Here is a 24150-nt window from a genome sequence, read left to right as displayed (position 1 = left end):
TTAATGGCCAGGCAGGAAAGAAGACTGATAGTTTGAAACTCGCATCTGTAACAATGCCAGTCTTAAAGAAAAACAAACACAAACACTGCTCATAAGTGAGTGAGTGAGTGCAGCTTTCGCGTGGACCGCAACTAGTTTTTGTCTTACTGTATTCTCTGGCTGGTGCATTCAGTTTGTTGTTAGTGCGTTTACGATTTGGTGTCTTTTTTTTATGCAGCAGGCAGCATGAAGCGAATAAATTTAAGTGGGGCGGCTTATCGTAAACTTGCAAACGAAAAGCGTGAAAGAGAAGCAACCTTACAGAAAAAGCTTGGTACAATGGACACGTTTTTTAGGCGAAAAGAACAAGTGATTTCCGAAAGCAGTTCAAAAATTGAAGTGGAAGCGGCTACATCGAGTGAACTCTGTGAAACGCAAAATGTCGAAAATATTGTGGGTTTAGTGCAGGAAGAAAGTGCACCTCAGGCAGTGTCCCCTCAGTTCGTAGGAGTTCCTGATTGTGACAGTGAGAGTGCAAATTTCGTTAGTGACGATCCTGCCGAGTGGTGTCTGAATGAGTCTACAATTGACTTTCTTCTAAGACGTGGAATTAATCAGAATGATGAAAACGATTTTTCTAAATCGCAAAGACTCATAGCAGGTAAGACAAGATTTTTAAATAATAGTGGGTTTTTTTTCGTAAACTTGTAAATGGCGAATCAATTTTGCGGAATTATTTGGTATATTCGTGCAGCACTGGTGCCGTTTATTGTGCATCATGCAGGTTGTTCAAGGGCAAGACAAACATCGCAACTCACGGCATTTCAGACTGGAAAAACATTTAAAATATCCTATATGGACACATCAACTTTGAAGAACTTATACACGAGTTTGCAGCAACCAAAGTGAGGCGGAAGCGGCTTCATTTATGACTGGTGAATTTAATTTGTCAATACATTACATAAATTTAGGTATAGCACATACAGAAAATGAATTCTTTGTTATTGATTTTTATCCTTTGTTTTTCATTTCAGTTAGTGTTGCCCACGGGACGAGACGGGACAGGCTTTTAAAAATTCGAGACGAGACGAGATTGATCATGTGTCCCTTTGACAAACGAATATTTTCGAGACGAGACAGCATTTCACAGCATTTCCACGAGACGAGACAGGCCAAAGTCTCGTCTCGTGGGCAACACTAATTTCAGTATGTTGACTAATTTTTATATTAGCCTGTAAAATACTGCAAATAAGTTACTACTTTTCTTTTGAGAAGGGCGCACATTAAGTTTGTGCCTAGGGGCGGCGAGGAAGCTTAATCCGCCACTGGCAAGAGGAGATAATAATCATTTCATGTTTACATATTCCCCACGTTCGGAGTTATCTTTGATCTCTTTGCATGTCACACATGTCATTGTCGTGGGCGTTTACGAACATTGCGAGTCTGAGTCACTTTCAGTTCAGCGTTTTCGTTATAAGGACGGTGTAAGATAATTGTACTCGTACGCCACGAAGAACAGTTGTGAGACGATTCAATATGGCCCTTATTGATTGATTAAATGTTGGTTTATTTTACTTCGCTTTTCTGCTACCTTTGACTAATCGCAAAGATGAGGATGGATGATGATATGATGAAATTGATAAAGGGACACTTACAAACACCTATGACCGGGCCGGGATTCGAACCTGGGACCCCTGGTGTCATAGCGCGCTGTGAAGTCCAGCCCTTATGTTCGATAGTTCTGCAATAGTGTGTATTCCGTGAGTGTTACTTAATAATTTTGCGCCGGCCGCCATGGTGGAGTGGTTAGCATATCGCGCTACGACGCCAGGAATCCCGGGTTCAAATCCCGGCTTGGACATGGATTTTGTGAATGTCCATCCATCAATTTCATTATATCATCACCCATTGCCATCTTCGCAATTAGCCAGAAGTGACAGAAAAGTTAAATAAAATAAAGTAAATCAAATCAAATTAATAATGTCGCTCTCGAAACCTATTACAAGTAGTACAAGCACCAAGGGTAAAATATTACGTTCACAAGACAGAAATCTAGTGTATTCTTGCTTCAAGGAATTGGCGTCGGATGAAGTGCGTGCTGAAAGAGCGTTTTTGCAGAGTCGAGAACTTATGGCTAAAGCGTGTTCTGTCTGTGTGCATACTGTGTTGCAAATTATAAAACAGGGTAACGTATCTACCACAGAAATCGGTGAACCCCTAATCAAATCTGCTGGGAAACATGCCAGAAAACAGAAACGAGAGTGATGATGATGGTCTTGCAGTTCCTCTATAAGAAATACCTTCAAACGTCTTTCAGGTATGAGTTTCTATTATATGCTGCAGTGATATGATATAATCCTGTGTAGTATTCTTTACTATATATTTCATTGTACTCAAATATCACGTGCACCTTCTAAAAGCGTACGCCGTAAGCAGGATTACTTACTCGTTTGATATCAGGCGTCAGCCATCTTGGGGGTCGTGATGAACTGTTCGGCTGTGTTCTTCATGTGTTCCCGCTGGTGAGGCTCGGAAAGACGAAGAATAAGTTTTTGTGTGTCTTCGACATGAAGAACGGAAGCCGATAGCTGAACCCAAGCACGGCTCAGCTGGCATATCGCGTGTGTTCCGAGACAACGCGTAATGCTGACCTCAGCTCGCTTTGTGTTTCTTGTTAGCGATGATAACATTGACATTGAATTTTACGTTACAAAATTAGTACTCAGCATTTCATGACACTTACACAATAAAACTGAACTCTTGCAATTACTAGTCATGCAATAATGTACATAATATCTTATTCAATTTAAAAACATGCACCTTATAGAAATGCGTGTGCAAAAGAGCTTACATTTATGTTAAATTTTCTCTCATGTTTTCAATTTTATGGTTTCTGTCAATTAATTTTAATAGGGTTTTAGGTAACAGGTATATTTTGGTAAGGGCAAAAGGAAATGATATATTTAGTAGTCTTTATTTATTTTGTTCTTTTCGTTTTTCATATATTTTGTGTTTGTCTTTTAATAAATAAATCGAACTATAGAACTTGTATCGTCATGAAACTTTTCGAAACAAAATTTTCAAAGTAGAAAATTTTCCTTGAGCGACGGAACGTATCAATCCATATGATTATTCTTTATTTTATTTAAACTTTCTCTAGAAGCTTCAACTCACCAAGGTTCGTTCACTTGTTTACACCAGCTGTCTACTCGTCTCAGGTATTTGAATTATGCACAGTCGAGTGTTAAGCAGACTTCCTGGTGTATTAAGATTACAGAGTTACAACAGGTAAACAGGTAGCAATATGTTTACAATAATAGGAAGGTAAAAACTCACGTATCAGCATATACGAAGTCTCCACTAACAGGGGTTTAGAGGAGCGGACAGACTAGCAGGGGACTCACTTTTCAAATTGATTGGAAACAGGGAGGAGGTCTTTGGAGAGTTGAGATGGAGAGTAGTCACCCTGAGAGAGCTGAAAGGACAGTTTCATTATACATTTCACTACTAATTTGATCATCTATTGCAAATCTAGACAGGTATTTATCCTAATCCTTACTATGTATGATTCAGTTTCGAAAGTTATAAAATCCAACGAATGACTATTTGCCATTTCTAGTTGTTTATAAGGTATTCTATTTCAGTTGTGCCTCTTGCAGCCAAGCACCGAACTTGTTGTCATGACAAGTGCTCTCATCATTAATGAGGATGAATGATGATTAGTTACATCACCCATAAATATATTGGGAGTGGTAGGTTCGATCCCATCATTCAGTAGAATGATACGGTTCTGTCACACGATTTTAGCAATCAACAAATTAAAGGACGTGTTTTAAAATTTCATCCAAAATGGTTTGAGTCTTGCAAGTGGCTTCGTGTTAATAATGTCAAGGGTGGAGTATTTTGTATTTAATGCCACAAATAACATAGTATCGCTCCAACGAAATGTTTAGTGACAAAAATGAACTTTGCCTTTGTGACTGCATGTTTTCTTAATTGGAGCACCGGGCTTTTCGGAAAGAGATGAGCAGAGATGCCGGGCTGGGAGAAAGACTGGCTGCTCTGGGAACGACAATGGCAATGCACACCAAAAGAAAACTCGGCTGGGGCTTGTAACGAGGGATGTAATGTTTTCATAAACATTTGTAACAATTTTAAAAAAAACAGTACTTATTTTTCTATTTCCACACAAAATAAAATAAAATCTATCAAAACTGTTCGATGATCCTTTCATTATTTACGTCGTAAACGAAACTTTTCTCTGCAATCATGACCACGCTGCACAGAGTGTTCTCGGGGACATGCTCGTGGAAATCCACGACGATCGTGATGTTCGAGCGGTCGCTGATCACCACCTGCTTCCGCTTCGATGTGTTTATCACGTACATCGGTCATTTCTGGATGAACTCTACTGGCGCGTAATACATATTCGCGGATCCTTCCATGGTGACCCTCATGATATCAGCGTAAACTTCGTACAGCTTCAGATAATCGTCTGGTGCGAGGTTGTAGTTCTCCCTGGGAAAAATCTCGTTTCCGCCTTTCTTCAGGTAGATGTTCCTGACTTTGCATTAATCGAACAGACTTGAATCCGCGTCCTGACTGCTGTCGCGGGCGATCTGATATACGACCACCGCGAAATCGGGCATGTCGTACTGGATGCTGTTGAACTGCGTGGTCACGTCGAACTCGAAGTACCGACCCGACACAACCTCTGCAGGAGCTGATACATCTCAAACTCTAGCGAGACGTTCGGGTTTTTCAAGATTCCGGCTTTGAACTTGGTGGCGTGGTTGGCCTCGTATTCCACGATGGGCATCCGAAGCTCCATGGATTTGATCAAGCATTTCCCCTCGGCCGGGAGACTGGAATCGTCCGCCGCACCCGCGGCCTTCGTGGTTTTCCACCTCAAGAACTGGTTATTGTTTTTGGACGCCCTCTTGATAGTGACCCTGAACCCGCCCTTCCACATGACCTCCTTGTAGTCGGAGAAGAAACCGTACAGGAGCCGGAGAGGGAACAGTGCGGTATGGTTCTTGCCGGCCAAAATGTCGTTGATCTCGAAACCTGCCGCTTGATAGTATGAACTTTCGGGCTTCGAGAGCGTTATGGTCGCCACGATGGTGGAAGTCAGTCCTGGGTTATCCAGCCTGTCGATGACGGTGCCGTGCTTCTTCACTTCTACCTGGGAAAAGAGGTAGGGCACGAAATTGTTGATCAGTTTTATGTTGGCTCCCACGGGGTAGGCTAAGTTGCCCTCTTTGGTGACGATTTCGAATGTGATAGACAGATCCGCTCGATGGGGGTGTATGAACCCGTCGCCCACGTCCACGTCGAATTCGATATCCTTGCTCGGCTCATTGAGGTCGCCGAAAGTTCACCTGTTCGGAGGGAAGGTTTGCAGTTCGTAACTTTCTATGCCATCCATCGTGCAGCGATACTAATTAATTTCCGTCGGCTATTTTATTGCGGCGCGACTATTTCATCATGCGATGGTCAGCACGGCGGTGCTTGTAGCTCTGGCGAAATCCACCAGTTCGCCTTTCTCATTCGTGACGGACAGTTCCACTTCGCTGAACTTATCGTGCTGGAGGGGGAAGAAGATCGGCGTGGCCGGTTCGTGAAGGATCGGCTCCAAGAATTCGGAATTTGGCGATTATGCCAGTTTTCCTGTGCGTTTGTCCCCGATGATTCGCGTTCGTCGTCACGACCATGCCCTGTGCCAGGTTACAGTGCACGTTCAAAGTTTCTATGGACAGGAATCTTGGGATGGATGACCCGACATGCTTGATTCCCGGTGCCAACTTGCTGTCGTTGGGAAAGACGTGATCCCAACGCGATGGGTGACCCAACTCTCGGTCAGGATCACGTTCGGTGGCAACTGGGCCTGCAACGTGGTCAGGTTGTACTGGCCGGGCGGAACGGTGACCTTTCTGCTTCCAACGTAAAGAATGTTGTTGTATTCGGTGACGTTGGGAATCAGCTACATGCTGTAGAAAGCCACAAGCGCCAAGGATTCTTGCTGCAACGTGCCCTTCACCACGTCGTAATGCAATGTCAGTCTGAGGATCGAAGTGTCGCTAGACAAGTGCAGGACCAGCATTGTTGTTTGTCACTATTCTTTTATCAAATCTGCGGCTCTCTGAAACATTTCAAAAGGGGGTCGAGCGGCTGCTGCTGCTGGTTAATCGCGAAAGAATGACCAGCATAACGATGCACAGATGACCGCAAACCACTTCGTCGAAGTCCTGTATCCTTTGGCTGTTGTAAAGAATTTCGGCCGGGGCGGCGAATGATTTTAGGTAGTTCGCGAGCGAAAGAGGCGGCATGCCACCGAAGGAATCGAATACGAAAGCGGCGCTTCCGGCATCGGTGATCCAGTAACATACCCAGTGGGTTCCCGGGTTGCGAGAAGCGTCCAAGTTGACCACTCCGCTTTAGCCGCCGCTTTGTGGTCCATTTTTCGGCAAGGTGTCGCACATGAACACTCCCCTGAAGTTTCTCACGTCGAACAGCTCTGCTAGAGATTCAATATCTTCGTTTGAAAGGGGCACTTTCAATTGAATTTGAATTTCTTCAATGCTGCAGCAGAAGTTTCTGCTTCTTCGTTCTTCTTCATCGTCATCCCACTCCGGAGCCCGTAGTAGCTCGAGCATCTTACTTTCCATGGCGAGGTTGTGCCTTTTCTGCTCTTCGAGCTCTTTTATATTCTTCTTGACGTCGATCACAGTTTTGGCGATCGCGGCACTGCCACCCGCGAGACTTCCCACAGCTCCGAGAACTGCAAGGATCGCGGGGATGCTAAAGATAAACCCTCCCTGCTTCTGTGTTTTGGATTTTTGCAACATGCTCAGCTGCGGCCTGCTGAGGAGGAGTTTCATCCCGTGACCCTTCTTTAAACATTTGTTTTTCTTTTCGCGTTGCTTCTTCATGAGTATAGAATTTTGAATTCCGAGTAGGGGATTTGATAAGTCACACCTTTCGGACGCATGTCAAAAAATTACACTTCCTATTTTATTATGTCTGTTTACTTACTACTGACTTACTGTCTTTGGTAAGTCCATCCGTAAACTGCTTTCTGCTTCGGAACCTTCAGCTGGTGCCTTCCTTTCTTCCTGCGCCTCCCCCAAACCAACATTTCATAGTGTAGGAAAAAACGAGAAAAAAAAAGGCTTTGTTGATACTATACGGAAGAGACTGTGTCGATTATTTCGGCGAGAAAAAAAATAGATGGATGCGTGTATCGCCTTACTCAAACCAATAATGTATTGTGCAGGAAAACGAAGTGAATCAAAAATGTTTTTGTGTACGTACGATATAATACAGAAGCGTGTATGTGCAGTGGATTCTTTATATACAGGATGTGAATTGGCCTTGTTGCAAATACTGCATGTCTTTGGCTTCCTTCCAATCGGAGAATAGCTCCATGGAACGGTGTGAATACCGCAGTTCAAAACTTCCCTCTTGTCGTCCATCGCGTCTAACGCCACTTTGTTCAGTTTCACCGTCTTCACATCATGGTCCATGCTCTATAACCGCCTTTCTTCCTGCAGGATGGGGAGTTTCTTCTTCAAGCATTCGATATAATCCTCCACGTTTAACTTCTCTTGAACAGTGCTTTTCCAAACTCCCTTGGACTTCTTGATGGTGGCGACGGCCGTTCTGATGCAATATGCTTTGGACCTGAGTCCCACGAACTCCCTGATGATCTCGCCGTTCATTTCATCTTTCATCAATCCAGGAACTTTCTTGTTTCATGGCAGAATGTTGTAGGGGTTCGGCTGTTCCTTCAACTCGGTTGCCATGCCCTTGTACGGATCTTCCTTCATCACGTAAACGAAACTGTCCTTATCCATGTAGGCGATCTGGATTTGATCTTTGTATCGCAGCTTCATGAGGTTGTAGTGTAAGTTGTACATTAGCAGTTTCGACAGTTCTAGAATGGCAGCCCCTACGTACGTCGGTTTGTTGAACGTAACGCTGGATTTGTCGAGATGAAGCAACGCCAGGTTCTCGGTGAAAATTTTCCTGCCCTTGAAAAGTGGGTTGGCAACAAACTTCTTGCATTTCCTCTCGTCCAAAACTATCTTGACATCCTGGTATTTCCTAACATTCTCCATCGATTTTCCGTAGATGGCGTTGTTGATCAGCTTAAACATGTCCTTATCCAGGTCATATGTCGCCGCCTGCCGCTTCTGGGTGTTCATGTTGATGTAGGCTTCCAACCATTTGTCCTGTGTGAATCTCAAAACTCTGTGCACTTTAGTCATAACAAGGCCCTGCTAGAGACAGAATTTGAGCAGCTTGTAGTGCACTACGTAATGTTCCTTCCTCTCCAACGTAAGAAGCAGTTTGATTGGAGCGAGGAGGACATTTTAGCTCAGGCGCCAAAGGAAACTCCGAATGGAGCTGTGCAATTCCGAAGGATACTCCAAGTCTACCTCCGCGAAGTATCCAGTTGACCCTTCAAAATTATTCTCTCGAAGCAGACGTTTCAGTTCTTCCTTGGTGATGTTCGACCACTCGAAATTAGATAGTGGCAGCCTCTGAGTCATCGCGTAACCATACAGGTTATTGGCGTCCAAGTACATTATGTAGCTGGACTCCTGATTGGGATCGTACTCGGAGCCCATGTGCTCGTTGTTCGCTTTCGCATGCTGTAAACAACATGGCACGACGCCGCTCGACGAAAAGCTGCATGTCGCATTGATCTTCAACCCCAATGAGTTCATAGCTCGCAGACCCATGTTCGTCATTAACACATCGAAAAGAAAGCAGGTGGTTGTTAACGATCGTACCAACATCAAAATTGTGTGCGAGTTCCATGACGCCTTGCCTGCCAATACTCTATGCAGCGTCATTCTTATTGCAGAGAAAACTTTTGTGTATCAAGTCAAGAATTCCATTCTTTAGTGGCAATTACGGTAAATGATTTTTAAATTAAAAATTGGTGTCACCATGTAAAATTAATTATCTAGTTATGATGTGTTTTTTTCCTTTTTTCATTCTTTCATTCATACAGTTTTTTTCATAATCTTGTGTAGCAGTAGTTGTGCGTTTGTTTTTTCCTTGTGTAGTGGTTGTTATGTGTTTGTGTGTTTTGTGCAGTAGTTGTGCTGTGTAGTGTGTGAGTTTGTCTTGTGTAGTAGCTGTGGTGTCTAGTGTGTTTGTGTTTGTCTTGTGTAGTAGTTGTGGTGTGCTTGTATGTGGGTTTGTCTTGTGTAATAGGTGTGCTGTCTAGTGTGGTTGGGATTGTCTTGTGTAGTAGTTGTGCTGTCTAGTGTGTTTGTGTTTATCTTATGTAGTAGTTATGCTGTCTAATGTATTTCTGTTTGTCTTGTGTAGTATCGGTGATGTGTATGTATGTGTCTTGTGTTGTAGTTGTGCTGTCTAGTATGTTTGTTTTGTCTTGCGTAGAAGTTGTGCTGTCTAATTTGTTTGTGTTTGTCTTGTGTAGTAGTTGTGGTGTGTAGTTTGTTTATGTTTATATTGTGTAGTAGTTGTGGTGTGTTTATGTTTATATTGTGTAGTAGTTGTGGTGTGTTTATGTTTATATTGTGTAGTAGTTGTGGTGTGTTTATGTTTATATTGTGTAGTAGTTGTGGTGTGTTTGTGTTTATATTGTGTTATAGTTGCGATGTGTTTGTGTGTGTCTTGTGTAGTAGTTGTGCTGTATAATGTGTTTGTGTTCGTCTTTTGTAGTAATTGTGCTGTCTAATGTGTTTGTGTTTATCTTGTGTAGTAGTTCCTCCATTCATATTGGGGGTTAGGCGTAGAGCTGACAACTCTGCACTGTAAAAAAAAAATAAGAAACAGCAATATAAGGCCATGGATGTTCCCAAGGTAAAATATTCCGGAGGTAAAATAGTCCCCCGTTCGGATCTCCGGGTGGGGACAACTTTGGGAGGTCCCTGGACTAAGGATAAGATCTACATTAGGAATAAGGATATTAAATTAGGCACCTGGAATGTTCTGAGCCTTTACCGGCTTGGGGCATTTCAGTGTACAGTTAATGAGATAGTTAAGTATAAATTAGATGTAGTAGCTGTCCAGGACGTTAGGTGGCTAGGAGAAGGGAATTATAAAACTAAAAATTATACTTTTTTCTATGGTGGTACTGAAAATCATAATTTTGGAACAGGCTTTTTCATAAATAATAGAATTATATCGGCTCTTAAAACAGTAGAATTTATTAATGATAGGATATCATATGCAGTTTTACAGGGTAGGTGGTGTAAAATTATTTTAATAAACATACATGCACCAACGGAAGATAAAGATGATAATACTAAAGATGATTTTTATACAGAGTTAGAACAGGTCTTTGATAAATTTTCTCAGTATGATATGAAAATGCTGTTAGGTGACTGTAATGCACAGATTGGCAAAGAAGACACATTTAAACCCACGATTGGTAAAGAAAGTCTTCATGAATTAAGTAATGATAATGGTATAAGATTGATTACTTTTGCAACCTCAAAGAATTTAATTGTGAAAAGTACCACTTTTAAACATAAAGATATCCATAAATATACCTGGTCTTCTCCAGATGGTAAAACTCATAATCAGATAGATCATATTCTCATTGATAAGATAAGGCATACTAGTATAATTGACGTTCGTACACATAGAGGTGCTGACTGTGCCAGTGACCATTATTTAGTAATTGCTAAATTAAGAGAAAGACTCTCAGTGATAAATCATAAGCAACAAAATCTAAAAGTTATAAAATTTGATACAGGAAAGTTTACTGATGAAAGAATTAAGAAAGATTAGCAAATTAAACTGTCAAATAGATTTGATGTTTTGCAGGATTTAAATGATGATGAAAACATAAATGAAACAGACGTAAATAAGAATTGGGAGCACATACGTAATGCAATAGAATCAGCAGCTAAAGAAAGTATAGGATACCATAAACCGAGAAAAAGTAAGCCATGGTTTGATAATGAATGTCATAATCTAATAGAAATAAAAAATCAGGCTAGACTTAGGTGGTTAAATAACTCTGATGATACAAATCTAAACAATTATAGTAGAATAAAGTGAGAAGTTAACCGCGCGTTTAGAAGTAAAAAAAGAGATTACTTGAAAAGCAAAATTAACGAAATTGAAACAAACAGCAAAAATAAAAATATCAGAGATTTATATAAAGGTGTAAATGAGTTTAGAAAGGGGTGGCAACCTAAAGTAAACTTGATGAAAGATAAAGACGGTGATTTTCTAGTTGACCCAAACGATATACTAAATAGATGGAAGAACTACTTTAATTACCTTTTAAATCTTCATGTAGGAGATAAATCAGAAGTATATGAAGTCCACACAGCAGAACCTTTAGTTCCAGAACCTAACTTGACTGAAGTTAAAGATGCTATTAAAAGGCTAAAGAATAACAAAGCACCTGGCATTGATTTAATACCAGCTGAGTTAATTAAATATGGTGGAAATTCATTAATATGTCAAATTCATAAATTAATTTGTTTAATATGCAATAAAGAAGAAATCCCTCAACAGTGGAAAGAATCCATAATTGTTCCTGTGTTTAAAAAAGGTGATAAAATGAATTGCGTGGAATTTCTCTACTCTCAACAACATATAAAATATTATCTAACATTCTTTTAAGAAGACTAACCCCATATGCTAATAAAATTATAGGTGATTATCAATGTGGATTTAAACGTAACAGATCAACTACAGATTAAATTTTTCACATCAGACAGACAACTTGAAAAAAAGGGGGAATATAATCAAAATGTCCATCAGCTATTCATTGATTTCGAAAAAGCATATGATTCGGTCAAAAGAGATAAATTATATAATATATTAGTAGAGTTTGGAATACCTAAGAAGCTTGTTAGTATGATAAAAATATGCACCAGTGAAACAGAAAGTAAAATTCGTGTGGGTATTAATATGTCTGACAAATTTACAATTCATGATGGGTTAAAACAAGGAGATGCATTATCTCCATTGCTCTTTAATTTTGCCTTAGAATATGCTGTTAGGAAGGTAAAAGAAACTAAAGAAGGACTAAAATTAAATGGTGTGACTTAGTTGTTAGCATATGCAGATGATGTAGACTTACTGGGGGATGATGTGAATACAATTAAGAATAACGCTAAAATATTTTTCAAAACTGCTAAAGAGATAGGTTTGGAAGTTAACAAACAGGAAACTAAATACATGCTTACAGGCCGAAACCAAGTGTTAGGTAATAATCAAAATCTAATTATTGATAACAACTCGTTTGAACCAGTTTCCAAATTCAAATACTTAGGAGTAATATTAACAAATGAAAATTATATTAAAGAGGAAATAAAAAGTAGGCTTAATTCAGGAAATGCATGTTACTTCTCTCTTCATAAACTTTTGTCTTCTCGTTTAATATCTAAGAAACTAAAAGTTAAAATATACAAAACAGTAATTTTGCCTGTAGTATTATATGGATGTGAAACTTGGTCCCTTACATTGAAAGAGGAACATAAATTGAGAGTATTTGAAAATAAGATCCTTAGGAAAATCTTTGGACCTAAAAGGGATGAGGAGACAGGTGAGTGGAGAAGGTTACATAATTTAGAACTACATAATTTGTATTCATGTCCAGATATTATTAGAATAATTAAATCAAGAAGCCTTAGGTGGGCAGGCCATGTGGCACGAATGGGAGAGGAAAGAGGAGTTTACAGGATTCTTGTTGGGAAACCTGATGGTAAGAGACCTGTAGGAAGGCCAAGACGAAGATGGAGGGACAACATTGAGATGGACCTAAGGGAAATCGGTAGGGATGGAAAAGAGTATATAGAACTTGCTCAAGATAGGGAAAGATGGAAGGCCTGTGTTGCTGCAGCCATGAATCTTCGGGTTTAAGAAGGCTAGGGAGTTAGTTAGTTAGTTATGATGTCAAGAATGAAAGAGTGACTGAAAACATTTAGATACAAGAAAAAAAATTGGATAATTCTATAAAAATTAAACTGACCAAAGATCCAAACATTCTTCACACATAAAAAAAAATATCACTATACTATAGAAATGTATGGCAATACTGAGTAGTGCCAACTCCTATTTATAAATTAGCTTCGCCTGCAAAATATCACATGGTGAAATTTTTGTGGAGTAAGTTGGCAACATTGCGAGCCCCCACTGTGTCCCCTCCAAAAGTATTGGGGGCATTGAATCCATTGTAAAAAGGCCACGACATACATCGTGAAAAGGGGGGCTCACACATCATAAAAAATACATCGTAGCCGTTTACGCTGAGGGCCCCCCACCTACAAAAAAAATAAGGCTCCCAAATACATCGTAGGCGTTTGCGTTGAGCGCCCCACCTACAAACATAAGGTCCCAAAATAAGATTGAGCAAAAAATAGGGCTAGAACATCGTCAAATGCTATAAAAATCCATAAAAAGTCATCAAAATCATCAAAATATGTCACAAATGAGGATAAATACTAGACCCACCTACAAGGATAACATAGAAACGACCATTTTACACTTTGTAGGTTATTTTAACCTGCAAAAGGCTGTAAAAAAGTGAATAGGTTAAGTTATATCACGTAAGATCATGGTATACCTACAAAGGTGAGGCTCCAAAAATAAGATTGAGCAAAAAATAGGGCTAGAACATCGTCGAACGCAATAAAATCCATAAAAAAATCATCAAAATCATCAAAAAATGTTACATCTGAGGTTAAATACTAGGCTTACCTACAAGGGTTACTTAGAACCAATAGGTTTACACTATTCTTAAAGGGTCAGATGGTAGAGCTAGGTTACGTTTTATGGTCCCCATACAATCTCGCTGGCAGGCTCCTGGCAGTAAGTGGAAAGAATTCAAAGGATGTCGATGATGTACATCTTACCTCTCGTCCAAGCCGTTGAGTGTGGACGTTAGGCGATAGCGCACGGAGTCCTGAGTTCGACGGCTCACGGTCTTCTTCCCGTGGCAGTCGATGAAGCACAAGCTGGTCTTGGAGATATGGCCTATGAGAAGGCGTCCGAACGACGGTCTGACCTACGGCTGTGAATTACAAACCGTGGTACTGAAGCTGGTCAGTAGTCCAATCAACCCGGTTCTGCGCCCGAAAATGAGGCTCGGTGAGGCTCGCCTTAATGGATTTCTCTCGTATAGCATGAGCCTCATTTTCTGGCAGTGTTGCCAGCTGCTTACTCGAAAAAATCACCAAGGTTTTTTTTTGGGTCTAACCTAGCCTAAAGCAAGGAGCTGGCAATCTTGCTTGAGGCTCGCCTTAATGGTTTGCTCTTGTAAGGCATAAGCCCTATTTTCTTGCAGTGTTGCCAATATTTTACTCGAAAAAATCACCAAGGTTTTTTTTTTGGGTCTAACCTAGCCTAAAGCAAGAAACTGGCAACCTTGCTTGAGGCTTGCCTTACAGTGCATAAAGCAAGAAGCTGGCAACCTTGCTTGAGGCTTGCCTTACAGTGCATAAAGCAAAGTTGCCAACCTACTGGTATTTTTGCCATAGCCTTTTACAAAAAAGAGAGAGGAGAGAGAGAGGGAAGAGTTAAACAACCGACAGCTGCCAACACCCACCTACAGCTTTTTTTTGTCTAACCTAGCCTAAAGCAAAGAGCTGGCAACCTTAATTAAGACTTGCCTTACAGTGCATAAAGCAAAGTTGCCAACCTACTGGTATTTTTGCCATAGCCTTTTACAAAAAAGAGAGAGAAGAGAGAGAGGGGAGAGTTAAACAACCGACAGCTGCCAACACCCACCTACAGCTTTTTTTTGTCTAACCTAGCCTAAAGCAAGGAGCTGGCAATTTTGCTTGAGGCTTGCCTTACAGTGCATAAAGCAATTTTTGCCAACCTACACACACTAAACAAGGAGAGCCGGCAACAAATATGTACTGCCGTAAAAGAGAGAGAGATGGGTGGATGGTAATATAGTATGTGTGTGCGTGTGTGCGTATAATATGTAGCATTATTAACTAGAGTGTGTTGGCAATTTACTTACAACTAAAAAAAAAAATAGAGATGCCAACTTTGCTGTAAGATGAAGAGAGAGAGAGATTTATGGCTGGCAACAGTGGTGAGCGAATGCGCCATATCGCAATTTTCCAAGTCCCGGGGGCCAATGTTTGTATATTGTGACTTTTGTAAACCTCTCTCGGGGGAACGATGTGCCACACACGCGCGCGCGCGTATGTATTGTGACGCAAACAAACAAACAAAATAATAATTGTTGTTTTTTTAGGATACCTGGCCCCTATAACCTCGCCAGGGTGCGTGGTGCCCAGCCAAAAAAGTAAAGGTTTTCTAACGGCTGCGGTTATCTACAACCGCACCTCTGTAGAGTTTCACGTGTTTTTTTTTTCTCAAACTTCCATGAAACTCTACAGAGGACCTCCGTAATGCATGCAACGTGTACTAACGACTCTAGTGTTATTTGATGTTGTGATATTTTTGGATATAGAGTTTTATTGTGAGATATAGATAAAAATAATTATGTTTATTATAATATTTTCTTGATGAAGATGGAGAATATGTGTGTGTTACAAATAAAGTTGCATGCTTTTTTTTCTAGTGTGTGTATGTGTTTTTGATGTTTCGACAGCATCTGAAACGATAAAAAAGAAATTTTATTGTTAATTTTCACGTGTAAAAACAACAACAAATTTTTTTGTGCAAATTTTCTGATTGTCTCGTGCTATAGTGCAAAAAAAAGATATTGTAACTGATAACTAATGAAATTGACATTTGTAACTGATCTGAACTAGTGAAATTCGTATTGTGCTATTGTAACTGATTGTGCTAGTACAAAAAAATTCTTATTGTGCAAGAAAAGATGTTAAAAAACTTGTTAAAACTGCTCTGTGACCCTCTCGTTCTTCACGTCGTAGGCGAAGGACTTCTCTGCAATCAGGATGACACTGCATAGGGTATCCTCGGGCAAGGCATCGTGGAACTCGCAGACGACCTTGATGTTGGTTCGATCGTTGACCACAACCTTCTTTCTCTTAGATGTGTTGATGACGGTCATGGGTCTCCGTGCTTTGAACTCGCTGGGCGTGTAGTACATGTCCACGCTTCCCTCGGTCACGCGTTTGTAAGCCGAGAACGCTTCGTAAAGTTTGAGGTAATCGTTTTTGGTCACGTCGAGGTTGTAATTCTCGCGCGGGAACACTTCGTTGCGTCCATTCTTCAGATAAACGTTCTTGATCTTGCAGTCGTCGAACTTGCTGGAATCTTTTTCCTGATTCCTGTCCCTCCCGGTCTGAAAAAGCACTACGACGAAATCTGGCATGTCGAACTGTATGTTGTTGAACTGCGTCGTCACGTCGAATTCCATGTGACTCCCCGACGCCATCTTCTGCACGCACTGGTAACCGTGAAAGTGAATCGGCACCTGCGGACTTTTCAAGATCTCCGCTTTGTACTTGAGGGCGTAGTTCGTTTCGTATTCCACCACCGGCATTCTCAATTCCATGCTTCGGATGACGCATTTCGCCGCTTCGGGTAAAGTGTTGGCTATCGGCGTGGTGCCGTCCGGACCCAAAGTAGCGTATCGCATCAGTGCGTCGTTGTCGTTGGCCGCTCTTCGAAACGTGATCCTCAGTCCCCCCTTCCACATGATCTCCTTGTAGTCCGAGAAGAAACCAGGCAGCAGACGCATGTGAAAGAGCACCGTGTGACTTCTCGTCGATATTTTGGTCCCGGCTTCGAATCCCCCGGCCTGGTAGTACGCTGCGTCCGTTTTGGATAATTTCAACGTTCCCACTGCCGTCGACGTGATGCCTGGATAATCTATTCTGTCGATGACGGTGTTGTGTTTCCTCACCTCCACCTGCGAGAACAGGTGAGGCACGAAGTTGTCCACGAGTATCAAGTTTGCTGCTGCGGGAAACGCGTCTCCGTTTTCCTTCTTCACCACGTCGAATTGAAGGTAGAGGTCCGCTCTGTGAGGATGAACGAACCCATCGCCTACGTCCACGTCGTATTCGATCTCCCTGTTCGCTTCGTTGAGATTGGCGAACGTGCGACGGTTGGGAGGGAAAGATTGCAATTCGTAACTTTCAATTTGCTCCATTTTACATGTATGGTTATTTATTATATGTTGATCTCCACGATGGCCGTCGTAGTGGCACCTGCGAAATCCACCACGTCTCCTTTCTCGTTCGTCACCACCAACTCTATGTCGTCTATGCGGTTGCGACATACTGGAAAATAGATCGGCGAAGAGGGCGTGTAGATGATCGGTTCCATGAACTCGGAACTTGGTTTGAACGTGGCTATAATTCCCGTCTGCTTGTGACTTCCTAACTATCCGTCCGAAGATTTCGTGATCATGCCTTCCGCCACGTTACAGTGTATGTTCAGAGTCTCTATGGCCAAGAATTTAGGAATGTTGGTTGCCACGTGCTTGATACCAGCTTCGAGTTTGGTGTCGTTCTCGAAACCTAAAAGTTCTCCCATGGTGTCCAGGTCCACGGTCTCCGTCGCGGATAGGATTTCCACTCTGTGCGTGACCGAATTTTGAGAAAGGTACGTGCCTTTGGGTAACTGAGCTTGCAAAGTGGAAAGATTGTATTGGCCTGGCGTGACGACGATGTGTTCGTTTCCGACGCTAATTTTGTTGTTGTGCTGCGTAACATTAGGTATGAGGTACGTGCTGTAGAATGCACGCAGAGCCATGGATTTAGGATAGACGATGTCGTCGTGCAGCGTGAGTTTCAAGATCGAAGATTCGCTCGTAAGATGGAACACGCCCATCCTAGTGATGCTGTTTGAGGTTCCACAATGCTTTCTGGAAATCCTCGATCGTAGGGTTATTTATTTTAGAGAGAAACGCGAGCACGGAGAGGCAGAGATGACCGCAGTTCACGTCTCCGAAATTTTGAATGCGTTCGTCGTTGTAGTATATAGAGGTTTTGTTCGTTTTCAGATAATGAATTAAATTTGTAGGTGGAACACCTCCGAAAGAATCGAAAACGAATGCTTTATCATCATTTTTGTGGTAACATATCCAATGCGTGCCTGGATTTTCTTGACCGTCCAAGTTGACTACTCCACATTCTCTTCTTTTGACGCTTGAAGGTAACGAGTCGGACATGAAAACTCCTCTGAAGTGTTTGATTTGTAACGGTTCGATCAGAGATTCAATGTCTCGGTTGGTGAGTGCTGTTGTTTCTTTTTTTTAAACTTCTTCATCATGCCCTTTCCTTTTTTCTTCTCCATGGCCAGGTTGTGACGTTTCTGTTCTTCCAACTCGGCCTTGTTCTTCTTCGAGTCGACGACGGTTTTCGCAATGGCGGCACTTCCGCCGGCCAAACTTCCAACGGCTCCCAATGCTGCTAGGATGGCGGGGATGCTGAATATGAAACCTCCGATCTTTTGCTGTTTCCGCGAACGCTGCAATCTTTTCAATTGAGGTGTGCTGAGAAGTAATTTCATTCCGTGTCCTTTCGACAAGCAAGAACGTTTCTTCTCGCGTTGTTTCTTGGTAAGTAACCCATCGAGGGCACCTAGATTTTTTAGATTCGAATATGGTATCTGGTATACGACACCCTTGGGCTTCATGTTGATGCTCTATGTGTTATTTTCACGGTATGTTATTTATATATATATTCTGAGATTTTTTCTTGTGTAGTTTTTTTACGGTATGTTATTTATATACCCCACCCCAATTTTTGTTTCGTGTTCATGGCGATGGTGGTACCCAGTGCGGCGACCCGTTCACCCAGCGATGCGTCTCTGCTCACGAACCTTTCGAAAGCTGCGTGCTCTAACTTTCTGTCTGCTTCGTGACGTGCATCCAGATCCGTCTGCGTGGTGTTGTAGGCGATGTCGTGATCTTTGCATGCCGCGTCCAACGGATTCACACCCTTGTCTCCTCTCTCCAATCTTTTCTCGAGTTTGGTACCCGGTCCGCAGTACTGGTAGCCAGGTAGATGCATCTCGAAAGGTAACTTGTTGATGATGTCGTTCACGAGTCCCTTTCCTTCGGCCACGTTCCAAAATTTCGGAGGCAGCGTGTTGATGATTTTGATCAGGTAACCTATGCCCTTGTCGTCGTTCACGATGAAGTTGGAAAGTTTCGTGCTGATCATGTCCACGATGCCAACCTTCTCGTTGTAGAAATTACGGTTGCCTGCATTCTCTTCGCCGGCTATCACCAACAATCGGTCCACGAGCTTCCTCACGTCGTCCACCCAAACGAATTCTTTGGGTAACGTGTTGTAGCGTTTGACGCCGCTGCCTGTTTTGACCTGGTTCCAAATCGGTTTGATGAGATTCCTGTACTTCTCGCCGCTGCTCGATTTCACCCTATTCTGCGAGGCGTCGTTGTTCTGGTACAAGGCATCCGTCATGATCAGAATTTCCTTGTAACTTTGGTAATCTTCGTCGGTGTAATCTTTCGGCTGCTTTTTGGCGACGAGTTCCCACAGTCCCACCGTACCGGGATACCTGTTCCAACTATCCTTGTCGCCTAAATTGACTTTAATGTCGTTGCCTTCGAAGGTCACCTTCGATTTCCCAATCTTCCACACCACACCGCCGCCTTCGCTGGTTTCCATGCTGGGATACAATCCGAACACTTCATCCTTGTCGAATTTCCCCGTGCTCAGGTAGTCTCGTGCCAAAGGTCCCAACTCGATTTTATCCGAAGACGACGACGTGCTACTTATAGCTCGACGTCGTGCCGGTGCATCCTTCAGTTCGAACGGCGTCGAAGGAATGCTCGAAATGGGCGTGGGTACGGCGTAACTTTTAGCTGCGAGCGGTACGAGTTCGTTGATCAAATTTTTATTTTGTTCCGTGACACTTTTAATTTCTTTACCTAGACCGCTGATGGCATCGATCACAAGTTGATCCTGACGTTTCTTCTCTTCGTAGAATCCGCGATTCTCGGATTTCCAACCTTTGAAGCGTTTCGCGAGGTAATCGCGAAGCTTGAGATTTTCGTCTTCGATTTTCCGTTTCGTCATGACGTTATTTATACACGTCGTTTCTCACAACGTTGCAACGTTTAGAAAGTCGTTGATTTTGTTTCTGTATTTTCCGTCGTTGGGTTTCCTCGTCATGTCGATCGTAGCGAATCCGAAATCGTCACCGTTCCAGCAAGTAGAGCAGCCTTCCGAAAATTGATTGTAGTTCATGTCTCCGCCTACGTAGTCATCGTACGCATGCTTGAGGTTGGTGTGATCTTGACGAAACAAACATATGAAATTAGCGTTGTCGCGTAGTAACTGTTTTGGAATTTTGGAAAACGTTTGAGCTAGGTAAAAGCAATCCATTTCTTTGTGACGACCTTGCGTGAAAAAGTTGCGAATTTCATTTTGATTTTCCAGGATGGCGTCGTCGAACACGACGACTGAATTTTCACGACAATCGTCGAGTGGTTTTATTTCCGAGGCGAACGTTGCAATGTCCAGACCATCGTACAGTTTCATCAGTTGCTGGTATTTGGATTGCTCCAAACTTTTCGAGAACACGTACAGGTGCCTGTTCTTCCAATCTAACCAATTCGGTGCGAGGAGAAAATTGTCCACGAGCAGTGTCGTTTTCCCACACCCCGAAGGACCTACGATCAGACAGCGGATGCTGTCGGGAAGCAACTCGCCGTTCTTTTTTTTTCTCGTTTGACTTTCCGGATCCGGTAGACGCTTCACCACGTTCCACGTACTCACAAGATCACTTCGTTCGCGTCGATCCAACTCTTTTCCGGAAGTCCCAGCCATTTGACAAACAGTTTGTCACCTTTCCTACGCAATACTTTCTCGATGAGGTACGTGTCGGGGTGTTTCGTTTTAGAGAGTTCCTCTTCGTAAAATCTTCCTTTCAAAATCTCGCCGCTACTATCTTTTATTATATACGTGTGTCGGTTTCCGGGTAGAACTCGAACCACGGTAAAAAGTTCTGTGCTCCAATTTTTTGTGAATCCCTTCTCGAAGGTGCGTTTGAATTTGCTGATCCTCACCTGGTCTCCAATTTTGTATTTAGCTTTTTTTGTCGTGGGTGTGTACTTTGGACAGTAAACTGTAGAAATTAAACGCTGCTCGTCGGACTTGGTAACGTCGGCTGGCTTCATGCCTATCGTTCTGTGTACCGTATCATTATAGGTGTCGACGAGTTCCGGCAGGATGTCGACCCATTTGTAATTTCCCCGAAGCGTGAATCGTTTCCACATGTGTGTTTTCAAGGTTCGATTGAATCTTTCCACGATGCTGGCTTTGATGTGACTGAAGGTCGAATAATGTTGAATCTTGTGTTTTTGAATAAACTTTTGGAATACAGCGTTGTAAAATTCTTTACCGTTGTCCGTTTGCAGAAACCGTGGTCGTCTGCCACCGCTTTCGCGAAAAATTGTCTTGAATGCTTCCGTGACGCACGTTCCCGTTTTCGCCTTCAAAGGTAGAGCCCATGCGAATTTCGAAAACGTGTCTATGACGGTGAGAAGGTACTTGTTGCCCTTGTTCAATTTATGCACGTTTTTCAAATTGCCGCTACTCATCTCCACAAGGTCGCTTTCCCAGAGGTCGTCGATGCCCTTGGTTACCACATCCAAACGTTCGTAGTTACGGCGTGCAGGTTTATGCAATTCTTCGACGATGGCTTGCCTAGACATTTTTTCTTAGAGATTACGTTTCAAGAGAAGCACAAGCGTGATGGGATTCAAAGAGGGTGGCACTTCGCTCGTGTTTTGAATGATCAGCTTATCGCCGGCACTCACGTCGAAAACGGTAAGATCTTCGTCTTCGTGTATTTCATATATGTTGCGCGTTTCGTTCCAACGTGCCAGAGGAATGTTTCCTGCTTTCTGGACACCACGATTCGATATCAAAGTCATGGTAGGAACGCTAGCTTTTCTACCGTGAGACCAGTACGAAAATTCGTTTATCTGAATCGTGCCATCGAGGAGAAACTTGTAGTACGGATGATAAGGATGCAACATGTACAGTTTGTTACCTTCGACGAACGTGGAGATTCTCTGTTGATTGGGTACGCTGTTGATTTCGATGGCTTGCAGAAAATGCAGTTTAGCGAATTTAGTGTCGACGCCGAGCAGATTACTGTGAACTTGTCCGAGTTTATTTTCGATGGGCAGCAAATGCTCGACTATGGTATCCGTTACGGCAGAAAACGACGGTTTGATTTTCACTTCCACGTTCAACTGCTTGTAGTTTTCGTTGAGTTCTTGCAACTTGGCACCGAAAGAGGCCAGCGTCGATTCCTGCGTGGATTCCAGCACTCCGACTTGATCTCTGATGTTGACGACGATGTTCTGAAGGTTCTCGACTTGATTCAATTTCGAGCTCTTCTCGGTAAGATCGTTCACGATCCTTCGCATCTCTGTAAACTGCGTGTGAAGGTCGGCGACGCTCTGCGAAGTGGGCAGCGTCGACACCAGCGAACTAATTTCGCCCCGAATCTCTTCCACGTTCGCCGTTTCCGTTTCTAGTCGTTTCAGCATTCGAGATATGTTTCTTTTCAAAACGTGCAATTCTTTGGAGGTGGGGAGATTGGCCACCCTACTCTCGAGATCGCTCAACGAACTTTTGATGTCGCTCGATTCGGATAGTGCCGTCACCGCCGTTTTCAATTTTTCCAAATCTTCGCTCGAAGGTACGCTCGTCCGTAACGATTCCAAGTCACCCTGTATGTTGTCCAGTACGTGATGAAAATGAGCAAGATTCGTTTCGACGTTCAAATTTTCTAAATATTCGATTTTATGCTGAACCGTGCTCAACGTGTCTTGAATGCTCGTCAACGCTCTCGCTTCGGCGTGAATATTTTTAATTTCTTCGTTGATCAATTCCAAGGACGCCTGAAGCGTAGCGATGGTGGTTTGAATGTGTTCGAAATCTTGATAGGCCTCCAATTGAATTTTTATGTTCGCGACGCTTTTACCGATGACCTGCAGTTCGTCCGACGATGGTAGGTTCGTCATGGTATCTTCCAAAGTCTGTAACTTGGATTTAATTTCTTCCAACGTGCCGGTGAATTCTTCTTGTAATTTGGAAACGACGACATGCAAGCGTTCTGCATCTATATCGTTCACGACGGTTTGAAGTTCAGAGAAATTCTTTTCTATTGCGGAATTTCGTTCTTCGATTTCGAGTTTCAATTTTTCCAAATCTTCATTTTTCGATTGAAATTGCTGTAATTTGGCCAAATCATTTTGAAGCGAATCCACGCTCAACTGTATATTTTGAACGTTGTCGTAAGAAGGTACGTCGACATAATTTTTTATCAGCGTCTTCAGTTCGGAATCGATTTTCAGAATGGGGTCGAGACATTGCGTTTGGAGCGTAGCGATTTCCGACTCTAAACTTTTGTTTAAGGTTTCCTGCAAAGCGATCAAATCGGTCCTCAACTTCTTAACACGAATGTCCAACATGAGAATCTCTTCTGCGTGGTCTACACGCTTGGTGTTGCCGAAAATGTCGTTAGGCATTTTTGGTTAACGGTTATTTATAATAGGATAGACGATTCGTAATTCTACGAATAGAGGAATAAGTTTGTCGTAATCTCCGAGGAGTTCCATGTAAAGATAATCTCCTGCAGACACATCGTACGTAATGTTAGAAAGCATTTTGTCGTGCTTGATTCGAAAAATGTTCTTGCCGGTAGAAATTTTGATTTCGCCTGCGTTTTCCGGATTCACGGTGATTTGAAGTTTCCCGTCGATCGGAATTTCGTCGAAATGTAAATTGTTATTAAAAACATAAAACATCTTGCCCACATCGTCATTCAGTTTCGTCCAAATGCTGTTGAGGTGAATGATCAACAGACCGTTGAGTTTAGGTAACACGGAAGGTAAGACTTCATGATCTGGTATGGTTTCCATAATGATCTGTTTTTTGAAACCGAACAAATTCATAGGCATGCTGGTTATTTAAGAATACGGTCAAAGTTTTTTTTGTAATGACAGTCAAAGTGTTTTTTTTTGTTTTGTTTTGTTTTTATGAATCTTCTGTTGAAGATGGACATATGTTGCAGGTTTTGCTTTCTGCTAAGCGATAGTGCCCCCACGGCAATGTGTGAATACCACACTCGAGGACGCACCTCTTATCGTCATCGGGATCCAGCGCAATTTTTCTAACTTTGTTTGTGGTCAACACATGGTCGACGCTCTGGATGCGCTGTTCTGCTCTTAGAACCGACGACCTGGTCTTGAGGCAATCGACGAAGTCCTCGAATGTGAGATGC

General features: G+C 42.4%; 1 pseudogene; it reads left to right on the top strand.

Annotated features, from left to right (window-relative positions):
- The first annotated feature begins 8300 nt into the window (after positions 1–8300).
- Positions 8301–24150, top strand: part of LOC145983578 (NADH-ubiquinone oxidoreductase chain 5 pseudogene) — a 71786-nt pseudogene continuing 55936 nt past the window's right edge.

Source organism: Lepisma saccharinum, chromosome 2 (genome assembly GCF_977018435.1).
Source record: "Lepisma saccharinum chromosome 2, izLepSacc3.1, whole genome shotgun sequence".
In the NCBI taxonomy this organism is placed as follows: domain Eukaryota; kingdom Metazoa; phylum Arthropoda; class Insecta; order Zygentoma; family Lepismatidae; genus Lepisma; species Lepisma saccharinum.
This window is presented reverse-complemented; position numbering and strand designations above follow the sequence as displayed.